Raw genomic sequence first — 15,665 nt, forward strand, 5'->3', positions numbered from 1 at the left:
TCTCTCTTTGTATTTTTGGCCAAGGTTCCAGGCTGGTATATATCTTCCCCATATGGCATGAGATGCCCCTACCCAACCATTGCTGTGAGGGATACCCTTAGGGTGGTCTCTGCTCCTGGACTCCTGAATAGTGAAGTCACCTGAGACCCATTGTAATCCCCACCATTATGGATCTCAGGAGTATGAGTGAATTGGAACCAAAGGGGGGGGGGCACAATGGAGCCCACTTTGTGTTAAGCCTGTTCGTGAGAAAATAGAAGAGAAAATGGGAGTGTGGTGTCGGCCTCCACCATCTGTGATGTTCGGATGTTTCTGTAGCACAAAGATTACGCATGGCCCCTGGGGCTAAACCCCCTTTATATTGGCATCCTCCTTGTATAGCCATGGGCAAGCAGGCTCCCCATTCTGACTCCAGCCTCTTGTCTCCCCTCTTTTACCCAGAGCTTGTTCTGCATCTCCCCTTCCTTATCTCCGCAGGGAAGTCTTGATTCTGGCCTGCAGAAGGCTCCTATTCCAGCCGTTTGGGGGTGCCGTCCACTACTCTGACCGTTCAGGCCTGCTGTCTCACTGGCCTCATGCCCAGCAGACCAGCTGTCTGTTCCATGTCCTGACCTGGCCATGATCTTGCTGGCTCCTCCAACAGACCTGAAAGCCCCAACCTCGACTCCTGACCTCCTGATGTGACCGGTTATCTGAGTCAACTGTCAACTTGTTTTACCTGCTGGAAAAGAGTTGGACATAGGGGATTCTGGGTCCCAGGGGGCTCAGCAAGAGGCTGGGGAGCTCGTCTCCTAGAGACAGAGGGAGTTGGGTGGTGGGGAGCAGAAGTGGCTGCAGAGTGGTTTGTGGGTGCTGTCTGTCTTGGGTACAGTGCCTTCCTGGACATGGTGGAAGGGCTGCTTTTCCAGGAATTTCCCAGCGTCCTCCGGGTTGTATCTCACGGCTCCTGTGATAGGCATGTCTGACACATCTGCTGGCCCAGGCCTCGGGACCTCTGTTCCTGCTGCTAGGCTGCCCTTAGAGAGGGCTCAGGCTGGTGGAAGCTCAGAGTCAGAGCTGGGTGTGTGCGGGTCCTGGCTGCATGCTTCCCTGACCATAGTTGCAAGGGGTTTTTCCTTTCTAATTTTACACAAGCGCTGCTGACCATCCTGTGGGGAGAGAAGCCCCAGCAGCTTTTTCTCCTTGGAGCAGATAGTTTTCCTCCGAAGAAGCGGGTAGCCAGGAGTGTGAGGAAGCCTAGAGATCACATGGCCAGCTCAGGGAGGTGAGGAAAGCTTCTGGATGGTCAGGCTCACCTGGGGTCCAGCTCTTCACTTTTGTGAGACCCCAGAAAAGACATAGTTCAAGCCATCTCTTAGGTGAGAGAGATGGGAGAGATGCAGTTGGGGGCGGGGTGACTTGACAAGTTTTAGTCAGGCTGGTGTGTGGCAGTTGAACTTAGTTTTGGAAGTAGTATGGTGTCCCTCTACCTCTGCTCCCGGCATCTGTGAGGGACCCAGTCCTACTTAGGGGCTGCTTCTTGGCTCAGTTCCCAGTCCTGTTCTTCCCATCTCCAATTGCAGGGTTCCAGCCAGTTGTCCCCTTGGCAGGGCTCCTGGAAGCCAGACCCCGTGAGCCCGCGCTTTTTACACCACAGACCGTCTGCACTCCTTGCTGTGGCCACCTTCTCTGGGTGAGCCCGCTCATCCAGACGAGCTCCCCTTGGCTCCCCAGCCTTCCAGGTTTGCATGGCGGTTCAGCTGCTGGGTGGAGCACCTGCCAGTTTAAACACTGGGTCCAAACAACAGGCACTTGAAGATCCTGCCCCATTAAGTACACACAGGTCTCTGGCACAGGACTCCTGCTTCAGTGAGCAGATGACTAGATTTCTCACCAAGGGCTTTGTCTGCCTAGGCTTCTATTCCCAAGCCAAAGTACGGAAGGGTGACCCAGCCTTTGGGGCTGGTATTGTAACTATGTCCCCACGACTTTTGTCACCCGAGCACAATTTTCATCCTTCATCCCTAACACACTTACTGCAGCCAGGGAGGGGTACTTCCTCTCCCTACTTCCACTTGGGAAACTTGCTTACGTGAAATACTAGTCTGGTAAGATCTGCTCTAGTTAGAAGGTCAACAGACTATCTCTTCAGCTTTTATAAAAGCCAGCACAGTGGCATCCACTGCAGGGAAGAGGCGGGTGGATTCTGGCAGTGTTCTGCTGGCAGGTTTCTGCTTGAACTTGAAAGGTCAAACTGTGTTTTCTTTGAAACTATTGCAGGACTCTGGCGCCCTCCTCTAGGTAGGACAGGTCTACCTTTGCTCGGTGGTTGTGCTATGTTGCATTTGGGTCTGGGTCCTCAGGATCTTCCAGGATGTCCCACGGTCATAGCTGGGAACCTGCTAAGTCTTGTCTGCACTGTTTTGGCTATTTCTCTGCAGGTATTACCTCTAGGCCAGGTGTTGCCTCTGGGCCAGTGGACAGGATGGATGACTGTGTGCAGAGGAGCTGGGAGGCCCTGGGCTGTGGTCTTCACCCTTGGCTTGCTGATAGGTACTCTGGGCAGGACCTGATATGCCCCTGCCCTCTGGCCAGGCCTCTCTCTATCTAGCAGATCCATCCTGTGGCTTCCCGCGTGTGTATCACCAGCCCAAACGGAGATTTTTGCCGAGCAGGAGAGTAATGGCAGGGCCCAGCCTTCTCTAAGCTCTCTCTGGATTGGAGGCTGCTATTCCTGCACTCTGATCCAATTTTCCCTTTGGGGCTGTTCCCAGTCTTAGGGCTTAGAGTTTTGCTGAAGCTCCTTCATGTAACTGGGCTTGATGCTTCTGTTTGTATTTGGAGACATTTCCACAGTTACCCCCACAAGGGGTTCTCCTGGCCACAACTCTAGCTCCGGGGACTGCCTGAGTCACTGAAGGAACTATATCTTGCAGGTGTTAATAGGCACCCAGATGCCTGGAGCTCTGTTGATACATCAAAACAGATGTGGGAAGACTCCATAGAGAATGCCTTTGACAGAGTTTCTGTCTGGGATTATGCATGTCAAATGGCGCTTCTTGGAAAATAACCCGCGGTTCAGTTTTGTGGGCACCGTCTGGTACTCAGGCCTTCTGAACTGCTTGCACCTCAACCAACCATGTCATCCTCATGAGCAGAAAGAACTTGCCTGGGGCCACACTGCCACCTAGTGGGCAAAGCTGTCACTATACCCACAGCCCTGGGCCCTTTCCTGTTGCACCAACTGTATTTACTGGTGAGGTGGAGTAAAGGGTTGCATTTCCTGTACTTGGGTTTGGGGAAAGCCTGTTAGCCGGGGTTTCTGCACTGGCAGGGAGATGCCGGGGTTGGAGGATGCTGATAGGGCTTCAGCGTGGTTGGTTGTCATCATGAGAAATCTTGGTCAGGGAGGAGCTTGAGTGAAGGAAACCAAGGGGAGGAACCCAGCAAAGTGCTGCTTGGATCTTGAGTGACAGGGACAAAGTGACCCGGAGAAAGAGGCATCAGCCACCATTGGCTTCCTTGTTCTAGATCAGAACAGAAAGTGGTAAGAAGAACTAATTCTCCCATCTCTCTTCTCTTCTTCCCTCTCTCTATTTCTCCCTTCCTCTCTCTGGTGGTGCTGGGAACCCAAGGCCTTGCTCACACTGAGTGAGTACCCTGCCCCTGAGCTATGCCCCAGGTCTCTCCAGTTCTGAAGCCGGAGATGGGTAATAAAATCCCAGATCAGGTGACTAGGCAGGACACAGGCAGTTTAATTTTCTTTCCTTTGACCCTTTAAGGTGCCAACTCAAACATTACCTTTTGTCCATTGTTCTTAGTCTGCAAAGACAGCTGTGTTGTAGGGGAGTGTCTGGGGTTCAGGTGGAGCTTTTGACTTCTGGGCCAGCAGGGACCAGGTTAGTCAGCCATGCTCTGGGCCCCCACGCTCCTTCTCTAGCTTCTAGTTACTCCTCAATCAAAGGCAAGGGCAAGTAGGTACAGTAAACAAGGCCATTCCTACCACTTGGTAGAAGGCCTTGGAGGCAGCCTGCCAAGCAAGCTCTGCTGTCTGTTTCACCTCTAGCCCCTTGCCCACACCAACCTCACTTCTCTTCAGCTGGGCTGTGTGCTCCCTTAGGAGAAAGACAACTCCCCCCAGAGCCAAGGGCAGTCTGCCTGGAGAGCAGCAGCTGGGGAGGCGGCTTTGGCCTGGGCCTTGCCATCCCTGGGGAGGCTGTGCCTGGCTGGAAGCCTGGAGTTAGTCGCCATTGTCTTTGGTTTTGTGACATTTCCTCTCAGAAGGCTGAAACTCCCCTTCTTGCTCCTTAGCGTGTTTGCCAACTCTTTCTCCTCGTGATGTTACCTTGACCTCCAGCTCCCAGGGTGCCAGCGTCTCCATGTGAGGAGATGCCTGTGTGGTAGAACCCATGAGGTGTAGTCTGGAAGTGAACCCCGTGACGATGATTTTCCTCTGCCTCCTCTCAGTGAGGAGGTGATTTGTAGATCCCGACTGCCTCTGTAATGTAAATAGTGTACATTTAATTTATTGCTATGGTAGCACATTGTATTTGTTAATGTATAAAACAAATTCTAAAAGGTTGACAAATGTATATTTTGTTGCTTAAATGTGTCTTTGCAGAAATTGACAATAAATAATAACATATTTTGTGTCCATCAGAGTTCATGTTTCTTCAAGTGGGGCACCAGACTTCAGCAGGGCCTCCCGTTGGAGGTTGGGCATTAGCTGGCTTGAGCCTGCTTCAGGATTTTTAAACATGCCATCATGTGATGAACAAGCAAATCGGTGAACCTGGTGCTGGGAAATTGACTGCACATGCCTGTGGCCCTGCATGGGGGAGGGGGCAGAAACAGGCAGACTTGGAGACCTTGTTTGTTAGTCAAAGGAAAATGACAAGCTTCCTGCTCGGTGAGAGACCCTGTCTCGGGGGTGGTGAGGCCAAGAGTGAGGGGGAGGATAGATCATGTCCTGCTCCGGATTTTGAATGTACAGGAGTACAAGCCTGCATACTCACATGTGTGTACCACACGCACGTGCAACACATATGCACGCACACATGTGTATACACACACACACACACACTTTGTTTCTCATTTTGAAAAATATCAGACTGGATCTGCTCGGCATGGACTGGCGAGAGCCAGCTGGAACTCCTTTTGGTGGGCCCTGAGTCTCCCATCGCCCCCCTCTTCTTATTGTTCACCCCCGTCAGTCTTGATATTTGTTTAGTCTCTGTCGCCTCGAGATGAGACCCCTGTTACCTAATGACTCGTCTCTTTCCTGCAATTTTCCTCTTCCTCCTAGTTCCTCTTCAGCATCTCGGTTCCTGGATTCTCCTGTGACTAGATGTCTTTCTTCTTACTTTCCCCTGACTCGCAAATGGCCGCACTCACCTATGTGCTTTGATTTACAGCTTGGGCATGGATTTGAAGGCAAGAGGCAGGGTTTAATCCCTGTCAGGGGCTTGCTTTGTGATCCTGGGCTAGTCATTCAGTATCCTGGGGCCTGAATTTTCTTTTGTGTGTTATCATAAATATAACCCCTGTGGAAAGCATGAGGATAAAAATGAACTTATTGAGGAAAAGCTTTGAAAAGTTTTGTTTAGTCTCAGAGCTTCAATAAGAACGATAATCCTAATAGCAGCAACTGACGTTTACCTAGGTAGCGAGTTTGCTATTATGACTTTCTGGTCCCTAAAAATACACCATGGGAAACCATGCAACCATGGGGCTGATGGGGAAGACGGGCTAGGTGCATGACACTCAAATACACTATTTGTGACAAGAATGAAGACATATAAGCTTAATAAAACTGGTAACAATTTATGCATGCCAATGCTTAAATGCACACTACATGACTAACATATATCAGCCTCAAACAGGGCTGAAGTTTGCTTGTGGAGGCAAGCATTGGAAGGTTTGCCACTCACGAACTGTGAGATGGTAGGGGAACCATAGTCTGAATCTAGATGAACGGATGGGGTCCAGAGCACACGGGCTGCACAGAGGCAGCTGACAGATGTTTGGGTATGTCGTGCGTTTTATATGTGTGTCCCATGCATCCTGACTTAGCTGGGTGCAGTTGCCTGTATGCCTCTCATATTTCTCATGGACAAAAATGCAAAAGCAGAGGTCCAAGCTGTCTTAGACTAATGTTATCCCCCATCATATCAACTGCATAGGACCAAATTTACATTTTAAAGACAAGTCTTAGGGCAGAATTGATTCTAATCTCAATAGCTCCCTTAAATAGACATTGAGACTGGTGTTGTTTCCTATTCCACGTAAGGGGTCAGAATCACATCTCATTATAGGACCCCAAGTCTGAAAGGCTGACGACGACAACACGAAGGTGAGTTCTAGATGACTGGGGGTACCGGATGCACCGGGGGACAGCCAGTATTCTGTATGTCACTGTAACTGGCTTCCATGTCCCATGTGGAGCCCCATCCCTGCAGTCTCCTGGACTGGGGGCTGCAGACCATGCTAGGCAGTGCCTCCTCTCCCATAGTCGTTGCAGGCTTCCTCTTCTTTCACACAGCATCTGATACCTCTCTGCACCTCATGGTTCGGGTACTTCTTGGGCTCAACTCCTCTCCCTGGAAACAGGATAGGGAGGTCACTTCAGATGGAGTCTGGCGGGAGCTGAGTTATCTCCTGTGTAGAAAGTGCGTACAAGGCGTGGATGTCATAAACCTGCACCAATTACTGTCCCTTCGGATTTCTGGGCCCTGCCGGCACTCTGGTGTCCAGCTGTTACTCTAAATGCCTGCTCCTTTTCATTCTCTTTCAGCAGGTGGGCACACCTAAGAGCACAGAGGATTCTTGAAACCTGTCCCCCCCACCCACCAGGTCCGATAGCTTGGAGCATTCTTGGACATCTTGGGGTCCATTATTTTGCCTGGACACTGATACTCTTATTGGACCCCACTATGCAGCAGGTGGAGGAGGGCTTAGTGGGGTCCAATAATAGTATCAGTGTCCAGTTATATGACGCCATAGTAACAAATTAAAACAACCCCATTCCAGTTTAGATTCAAAGCTTGTTTAAAAACTAACATTCAGTTCAAAGTTCATCTCGCCAACCCTTTGGTGGAGGCTGGCATCATGGGACAGTTGTCTTGCCTCGGGTTGTGTGGTCTCTGATAACCAAACGTTTTCCCTGCTCCTCTGAGCCCACTTTCTGACTAGGCCTCATCCAAATCAAAACTAAATCTAAACCAGTTAAGGATTCCCGCCCTCAGCATCCATTAAGGACACGTTCAGTCTCGACACCTAGTCAGTTCCTCTTGGTAATTTTCCACCTGAGAAAATTACCCACCTTAAAACTTGGCTACAAATTCCCACTGGTCTCTGTCCTGTTTGCTGTTGGGTTCAACTTCATTTCCTTATTGCAACGGTTTTGAATAAAGTCTCCTTTGTTTGATGGGTGCAATTTTTCTTTGCTTAGGGGCTGGTCTGCCCTCCCACTAATGCCCTTCTCTAGATAGCAAGACAGGAATGCTGCGTTTATTAGGGAAGAGGCCCATGAGGCAGGTTGGGGCGGGAGCTGGTGAAGGTTGGACAGGTGTTGTGTGACGCGTAAAGGAGAGAGGGAGGGGGTTGAGGGTGGGACAGAAGTGGCCAGGACAGCCGCCATTGGACAGTGAGCTTCTACAAGGCCATCTTCAAGGCCATCTGGGGAGTCACCAGTCAAGTTGTCCGCATTGAAGAATGAGCCTGTAATTACCACCTGACTTGAAAACAGACCCTGGGTGGGAACAGCTGTGGGAAGGCAGGCTACAGTGCCACACAAATCCAAGACTCAAGGTCTATTGGGCTGATGCCATAGGTCTAGTCCTGATCTGAAGACCCGAGAACCAGGAGAGCTGATGTTCAAGGACAGGCAAAGACTGATATTGGCCAGCTGGAGCAGAGAACATTGGCCTTCCTCTACCTTGGTTTTTCCAGGCCCTCCCTGGATTGTAAGATTCCCATTTCCATGCTGAGCGTGCTGGTTATTCAGTCTACAGTTTCCAATCAATGGATTCTGTATGCCCTTCATAGATACATCCAAAATGAGGGTTTTATATGATTTCTGGGTGTTCCTCAGCCCAGTCATGTTGACCTGTTCCTAAGTCACAAGTCTTCATTAAGCCTTTCTTCTTGTGTTGCCGTGCGTGTGTGTGTGTGTGTGTGTGTGTGTGTGTGTTTATGGGAGGTGGGTTGCTGCTTTTATTGCTCGTCCGGATGACTCATTTCTGCACAGTTTTTGAGGCTCTGCCTGTATCCAGTGAGTCCAGGGATCCTCAGGATTTTAAGTGTGGGATTGGTGAGCCATTACCATCGTCCATTCCAGAATCTTCTCCTGGTCATCTAAGGGTGCATGTTTGCTCCCATGACAGAGGCTCCTTATGGAAGCCGGAGGAAGGTTCCTGAGAGGAAATCTGAGACCCATCAGTCACCTCAGGGCAGTGATCTAAGAGGCAGAACTTTCTGTCCACTTTCCTTAGGTGCAAATGACACCCAAAGCTTCAGGCTGTGCAGACACCTTATAGAAGACGCTTTTCAACTTTAGGCTACCCTCTTCCCCTCAGAACAGAGGCTGTGCCAGGCATAACACCTCACAGGGAAACATTCTCCGGCCACTCAGCCTTGGGCTGCATAAAAATTAACCAAAAAAAGTTTTAAAAATATTGATTTCAGGTATTGTTTGAGATATTTCAACTCAGTTGCTCTGGGGGTAAGGCTCAGGAATCCTCACTTTTTGAAGGGGGGAGGCTGGGACAAGGTCTCACTATGCAGCAACGGAGGACTTGGAACTTGCTATGTAGATAAGGTTAGCCTTGAAGTTTGGAGATTCACTTGTGTCTGCCTCCCGAGGGCTGGGGTTAAAGGTATACACCACGATTCTCTTTAAGATGTGCATTTTTAGATGAGCACATGCAGAATTCGGATGTAGTCCGATGTTTTGGGAACCATGGGTTCAGCTGACAGTCTCTGTTTGAAATCTCTTTCCGGTGGTGCAGTCTCAGGCTCAGACGTCTGTCCCCCACCTACATGGAAGAGAGAATTCTGTCCCCCAACTTACAAGGGGAAGAAGAAACCTGTCTCCCACTTAGGGGGATTTTTTTTACAATTGATTATTGCGCAGGTGGAAAAAAATACATATCTTATAAAACAGAATTTGTAGGAAAATTAAAGGGAATTACCAGAGAGAATGGAATAGAACGAGTCATAAAACAGGAAGCTCGAGAGAAGCAATTTACTATGAAGATGAATGGCAGCTGCAGGAAAGACAAAGACACCCTGGAACGGGAGATGCTCTCAGGAAAGAGCGGCACCATCAGGAACTAGATGGACAAGAACTCGGTGAGGCAGAAAACCCGAGGTTGAAAGGATGGGAAGTTCTATAAATGAAAAGCAGCTGCGCTTCCTCCTGCTCCAAATCAAAACATCAGAGGAGAGGCAGATGCGAGGTCCCAGGAACGGAACAAACAGCTGCTGGGGAGAGCGGATGCTAACACCCACGGGTCAAGTGTTCCCTCGTGCTCGTGGTATTAGAGGCGGGATAAGGAAAAGAGGGAGGCAGACTCAAGAACAGAGCTGGTGAATTGGCCCCATTAAGTGGGACGAGAACACAAAACAGCCCGTTCAAGAGAAGCCATCAACGCAAGCTGCCCTGAATCAGCGTCACGTGAGAACAATGAAGCAGATGCTGGCGAGCCTGCCTTGGGACTGGCACGGGCACACATGAGAAGACGGCAGAAAGTTTGTGCCGGGTATCAGATGGATTTTAACGATCTTGTAAGACACTGAATACACACACACACACACACACACACACACACACACACACACACACACACGCGAGCGCACGTGTGTGTGTATATAGCCAACAAGGGATTCTTGCAGCCAGGCAAGGGCAAGATTGTTTAGAGAGGAATGGTGCTTGCCTTCGCTCCTGATAAAACTGAGTCTGGTCTTTGGGTCCCCCACCTGGTGGAAGGGGAGAACTGACTTCTGCAAGTTGTCTCCCGACTGCCGCGCATGTGCCAAGGCATACATGCTTGAGTGCATGGTTGTGCATTGCGTACGCTAAATTAAAACATGTAAAAGATATTGGAATACCAGTTTTTTAGGTTTTATAAGAAATTATTACTAATAAGCAATGTGAAGAAAATTCCAGAAAAGTGGACTGTGGAGTAGAGGTGAAATTTAGCTGCATACCTCAAACACAATAATGAATACATACAGTGGGAGAGAGAGAGAGAGAGAGAGAGAGACAGAGAGAGAGAGAGAGAGAGAGAGAGAGAGAGAGAGAGAGAATATTGTTACTTAAAACTTCAATTTGAGGACTTCATTATCAACAGCTGGTATTTAGTAGGATGGTTTTGTGACAGGTACCAAAACTAGCTTGAACTAGTTTAAGTCCTTACCATTTGCTAACAAGATAGAGTGTCTCTCTGCATTAAGAGGACAGAAGTGACCTCTCACTTGCTCATCCCTTATTTCTGCTTTTGATTTTTCTCTGTTCTTTTGTTTTGTTTGAATTGAGTTGTTGGCTCTTCCTTTACAGATCTTTGACAGCTACAAAGTGTTGTTAGATATGGTATGTATGCAGTTGTATATTAGCTTTATCCTAGCCCCAAGTCCAGCTCTGCTAGACTTGGTGTTAAATTCTCTCTTCACTGTCTAAACGGTGAAAACATGCCTAGGTCCATTAGCTAGCTCCATGTTCTAAGCTGGGGTGCACATGAGGCCCTGCAGAAGGGGAGGGGTCTTTTCTTATCTGCGTGTGCTACTTAGAGAGCTTTAGGCTTCTGTGACAAGGTCTTGCAGCTACTACCATGTGGGCACCTTCTTCAGGTCTGGTTCTGGCCATGGATGCAGCCTCTCCAGTGCTCAGTGCCCACAGTACACTGTTGTAAGGAGGGCGTTTGTTGGTTCCAGGCTGCTCAGCCCCGAAATAATCACATAGAAACTATATTATTCAAGTCGCTGCTTGGCCCATTAGCTCTAGATTCTTATTGGCTAACTCTTACATCCTAATTTAACCCATTTCTATTAATTTATATATTGCCATGTGGCTGTGGTTTACCAGCTAAAGTTCCGTCTGGCTCCTGTGTGGCTGCATGGTTTCTTTCTACTCTGCCCTTCTTTCTCCCAGCATTCAGTTCCGTCTTCCCCACCTACCTCTGCTCCACCCTGCCATAGGCTCAAGCCAGCTTTCTTTATTAACCAATCATATTCACAGCATACAGAGGAGAATTCCACATCAGTACACAGTGGCCAGCAGCCCTCTCTGACCCTCTGACCCTGTAAAACCCTCTCCTTGTCTTTACATCCTCAGTGGCTAGGCATTCTGGTAGTGAGACACCTCCCTGGGAACAGAGGAGATTTCCAATACCTCCCACCCCCCTGTGATGTGGGAGAGTCTACACCCCTGGTGTAGAACCACAGAGATTTAGCCATCCAGGAGCAAAGCCAGGCAGAGCTGGTCCTTAGTCCTTGAGTGGGACAGTTCTTCTGGGGGCATCCTCTCTCACACTAGGGTTAGTGGCTCTATATTCATTTCTGACCATACTTCAAGTTTATAGTTAATAATTCTTTATATAGCCGGGCGGTGGTGGCGCACACCTTTAATCCCAGCAGTTGGGAGGCAGAGGCAGGCAGATCTCTGTGAGTTTGAGGCCAGCCTGGTCTACAAGAGTTAGTTCCAGGACAGGCTCCAATGCTATAGAGAAATCCTGTCTCGACAAACAAACAACAACAACAACAAAAATTCTTTATATGAAACCTTCCCTCCTTAGGCTACTATGAGGGTTTTCTCTTGTGATAGGACCTAGGCTGGTAGACCAGCTTTCTTAGCATCTCTCTGAAGAAGCTTTTGGCCAGGGGAACTGGCTCAGTGGGTAAAATAATTGCCGTTCAAGTATGACGACCTGAGTTACGATCCCCAGCACCATCATAAATAGCCAAGGGTAACCCTGTAAGACTGTAACAGCAGCACTGGGGGAGGGGGAGGGCTAAGGGCTGGATCCAGCTGAGCTAAAGTACCATATCCAGGTTTAGCGGGAGACCCTGTCTCAAAAAAGTGGAAGACCAATAGAGAAAGATGCCCAACATTGACTTCCGGCTTTTATATAGACAGACACCGGTGAAAGTGCATCTGTGTACTTGCACGTGTGTGTGCTTGCACCCATGTGTGTGCATGAACGAGTCACACACATGCCCCTGGGATCAAGCATACGTGTGCTCAGACATGCTAGGCAAGTGTCTTAGTTAGGGTTTCTATTGTTGTGATGAGACACCATGACCAAAAAGCAAGTTGGGAGGAAAGGGTTTATTCAGTTTACACTTCCATATTGCTGTTCACCACTAACAGAAGTCAGGACAGAACTCAATCAGAGCAGGAATCTGGAGGCAGAGGCCATGGAGGGGAGCTGCTTACTCGCTTGTTCCTCATGGCTTGCCCAGTCTGCTGTGTTTTTAAAAATTTAATCTTTATTCATACATTACATCTTGACCACAGTTTCCCCTCCCTCCTCTCCTCCAAGATCCCCCTTTCCTCTCTCCTAGAGATCCATTTCTCTTTCATTTTCCTTCAGAAAAGGGCTGGCTTCCCAAGGATATAAACCAAACATGGCATATCATATTGCAAAAAGACTAGGCAAATCCCCTCATATTAAGGCTGCATGATGCAACTCCACAGGAGGGAAGGGGTCCCAAGAGGAGGTGAAAGAACCAGGGACACCTCACAATTCACTGTTAGGAGTCCCAAAAGAACACCAAGCTACACAACCATAACATATATGCAGAGGACCTAGGTCAATCCCATGCAGGCTCTCTACCTGTGAGTCCCTGTGAACCCTGGTTAGTTGATTCTGTGGGCCACTTTCTTATGATGTCCTTGACCCCTCTGGTTCCTACAAGTCTCTTTCCTCCTCTTCTGCAGGATTCCTTAAGATCTGCCTAATGATTGACTGAGGGTCTCTGCATCTTCTCCCATCAGTTGCGGGGTGAAGCCTCTCTGATAATGGTTATGCCAGGGTTCGGTCTATAAGTTAGCAGAGTATCATTGGGAATCATTTTATTGACAATGTTTTTTTTTCTGAGTGTGTTTGGCTCTCTCCTAGGTCTCTGGGCTACCCAGACTCTGGTTCCTGGGTTTCTAGACAGTGTCATGGTGAGCCTCCTCTAGTGGCACGGGTCTCAAGTTGGACCAGTCATTGGTTGGCCACTCCCACAAGTTCCTTTACCCCAGCACATATTACAGGCAGGAAACATTGTAGGTCAAAGGTTTTGTGGTTGGGTTGGTGTCCTAATCCCTCCACTGGAAGGCTTTCCTGGTTACAGAAGATGGCCTGCTCAGGCTCCATATCCCCCATTACTAGGAATTTTCACTAGGGTCACCCTCACAGATCCCTGGGAGCTTCCGTTGCACTAGGTGTTTACTTGGCATCTGATATGCTTCTCAATTCTTCCAGTACTCTCTCCTCCACACCCCACCAGTCCCCTCTGTTCCTATCCGGCTTCCTTCCATGATGGGCTATGATGTGGAAGTGTAAGGCAAACAAGGCGTTTCCTCCCCAACTTGCTTTTGGTCATGGTATTTCATAATAGCAATAGTAACCCTAAGACAGGTATTAAGGATTTTACTTAATGAATTCACCAAGATGTTATAATCTAAACAATAGCCACATTTACTATTAGAAACATTGGAATGAACATGTAAACTTTCGTTGGGAGACTGTGGCAAGGGGAGAAAGGTGTCCCTTCACTGGACATAATTCATTTGGATGTCTGTGGACTATAATTATTGGCTATGGTTTATCGGAAACTTGCAGAATTGTAAAATGACTCCAACAGGAGGTTTAATAGTAAGGGAGAAGAAACATACATATTAGGTAGACAACAGTGCCTGCCAAATTAGTTTCTTTGTAATTTAAAGTCTAATTTATCCTTGATCTAAGATTGGCTTTTATGGTTTGTTTATTTACTTGTTAGTTTAGGCAGGATCAGATGTTGTTCACAACGGTCTAGGAACCTATGTAGCTGAGGCTGGCTGCAAATCCTGATATCCTCCTGACTCCACCTTCAGAGTTCTGGGATTACAAGCATGTACCAGTGTGCTCAGCTCCAGAGTTCTGGGATTATAAGCATGGACCAGTGTGCTCAGCTCCAGAGTGCCGGGATTACAGGCATGGGTCACCGTATTCAGCTGCAGAGTGCTGGGATTACAGGCATGGGCCACCTTGATCAGCTGCAGAGTGCCAGGATTACAGGTATGTTCCAGTGTGCTCAGCTCCAGAGTGCCGGGATTACAGGCATGGGCCACCATGCTCAGCTGGCAACTCCTGGTTTCATTTTTTTAAATTAAATATTCATTTTATTTGGAATTTGGTGATATAGGACTAGAGAAATAGAGAATCATGTAGTTTTGGATGTGTAGCCAGTTTTCCAAACACGATTGACTGCCCTAATATTTCCTGCATTCATTGGTCTTGTTCTGTATTAGCAACGATTCTTTTATTGACTCTCATTTGTCTCCGATGCACACAGGCAACCCTTTCTTTGACCTTCCTTTTTTATTCAACACATCCCACATACAAACTTATCTTCCTTCTGAATAATGTACTTAATTCTCTAGTTTTTGACGTTTCTTAATTTTCAAGTGCCCGAGACAATGCTGTTTTGTTTTCCCCATCCCGTCCCCCAGATTAAATGATCCACCCCTTTAGGCTCCCACAGCTTGCTCAGACTCTGCAAAAAAATAAAACTATCTAGAGACAGAGAATTTGAATAGGAGTGTGCTGTGTTTCAAAGTGTGTGATCTGCGATTTCTTTTTTGAATTTTTACTGTTTTAATTTCCCATTTACAGAGGTTTTGTTTTTGTTCTTTTAATCAGTAATCAGTGATGTTTTATCAAATGATTTTGGTCGTCTAGGGACTGATAGGCCATCGTGGTTGTATATTATTCTTTCAACGTCATTCTAGAATTAATCTAGGATTTCATTTTATATCCTTGGATCAAATGTTTTTGCAAATGGGAATGCAGGAAGCTGGGAGCCGGCACTAGCTTGCCATCGTGGGGAAGAATGACTTAATTTAGGGAAGGTAGGAGACCCGGGGCTATTTGTCTTCTCCTTGAACAGAGATGACCTTCTGGAACTGAGGAAAACCACAAAATTTCCAGCCGCGGATTTTGTCTAAAGCGCACGCAATTCCGAATGTCGACGCTGGATGGCGCGCGCAGACTGTAGAACGAGAGGACGATCGCCAGAAGGGTGGTGGCGGTGGTGGTGTTGGGGGGCGGGGGAGGGAGAGAGAGAGAATCAGAGGGCTCCCGTCTTTTCATTGGCTGCTTTTGGCTAGGCTGTCGGTCAGGAAGGCCCTGCCTCTTTGGACAGTTCCTCGGGGAGCTAGTGCTGAGGTCCTCGGCTCTCTGAAACTGACTTCATTATTATTTTGACTATACAAGTTTATGTGGTATCGTGCGATAATGATGCAGCGGGCATAGCTTACTGTGGATTCTCTCACTTGCTGTAGTGAAGCTCCATCCTGAGGTCAGCATGGTGCTGCTGGCTGGGCTCCATTTTCCAGCTGGACCACTTGTGGGGTCTACAATAAGGCAAAGCTTCCTGGGTCGTTCTTTCTTCGGGGTGGGGTTTGAGACTGGGCGTAAAGCTGATAAGCTAGGTAT

The 15,665-nt window shown here is 48.2% G+C and overlaps 1 protein-coding gene across 7 annotated transcripts in view; it reads left to right on the top strand.

Annotated features, from left to right (window-relative positions):
* The window catches only part of Rap1gap2 (RAP1 GTPase activating protein 2), a 227,824-nt gene extending 223,195 nt beyond the window's left edge, over positions 1–4,629 (top strand). For all 7 annotated transcript variants that reach the window (XM_041665619.1, XM_041665621.1, XM_041665622.1 and 4 more), the window contains one exon: positions 478–4,629. The gene's annotated coding sequence lies outside the window, so the exon portion shown is untranslated. The remainder of the gene's footprint in view (positions 1–477) is intronic.
* The last annotated feature ends 11,036 nt before the right edge of the window (positions 4,630–15,665 follow it).

The sequence above is a fragment of the Microtus oregoni genome, unplaced genomic scaffold, assembly GCF_018167655.1.
Source record: "Microtus oregoni isolate MIOR12 unplaced genomic scaffold, Mior012 000015F_ref0000493, whole genome shotgun sequence".
Lineage (NCBI taxonomy): Eukaryota > Metazoa > Chordata > Mammalia > Rodentia > Cricetidae > Microtus > Microtus oregoni.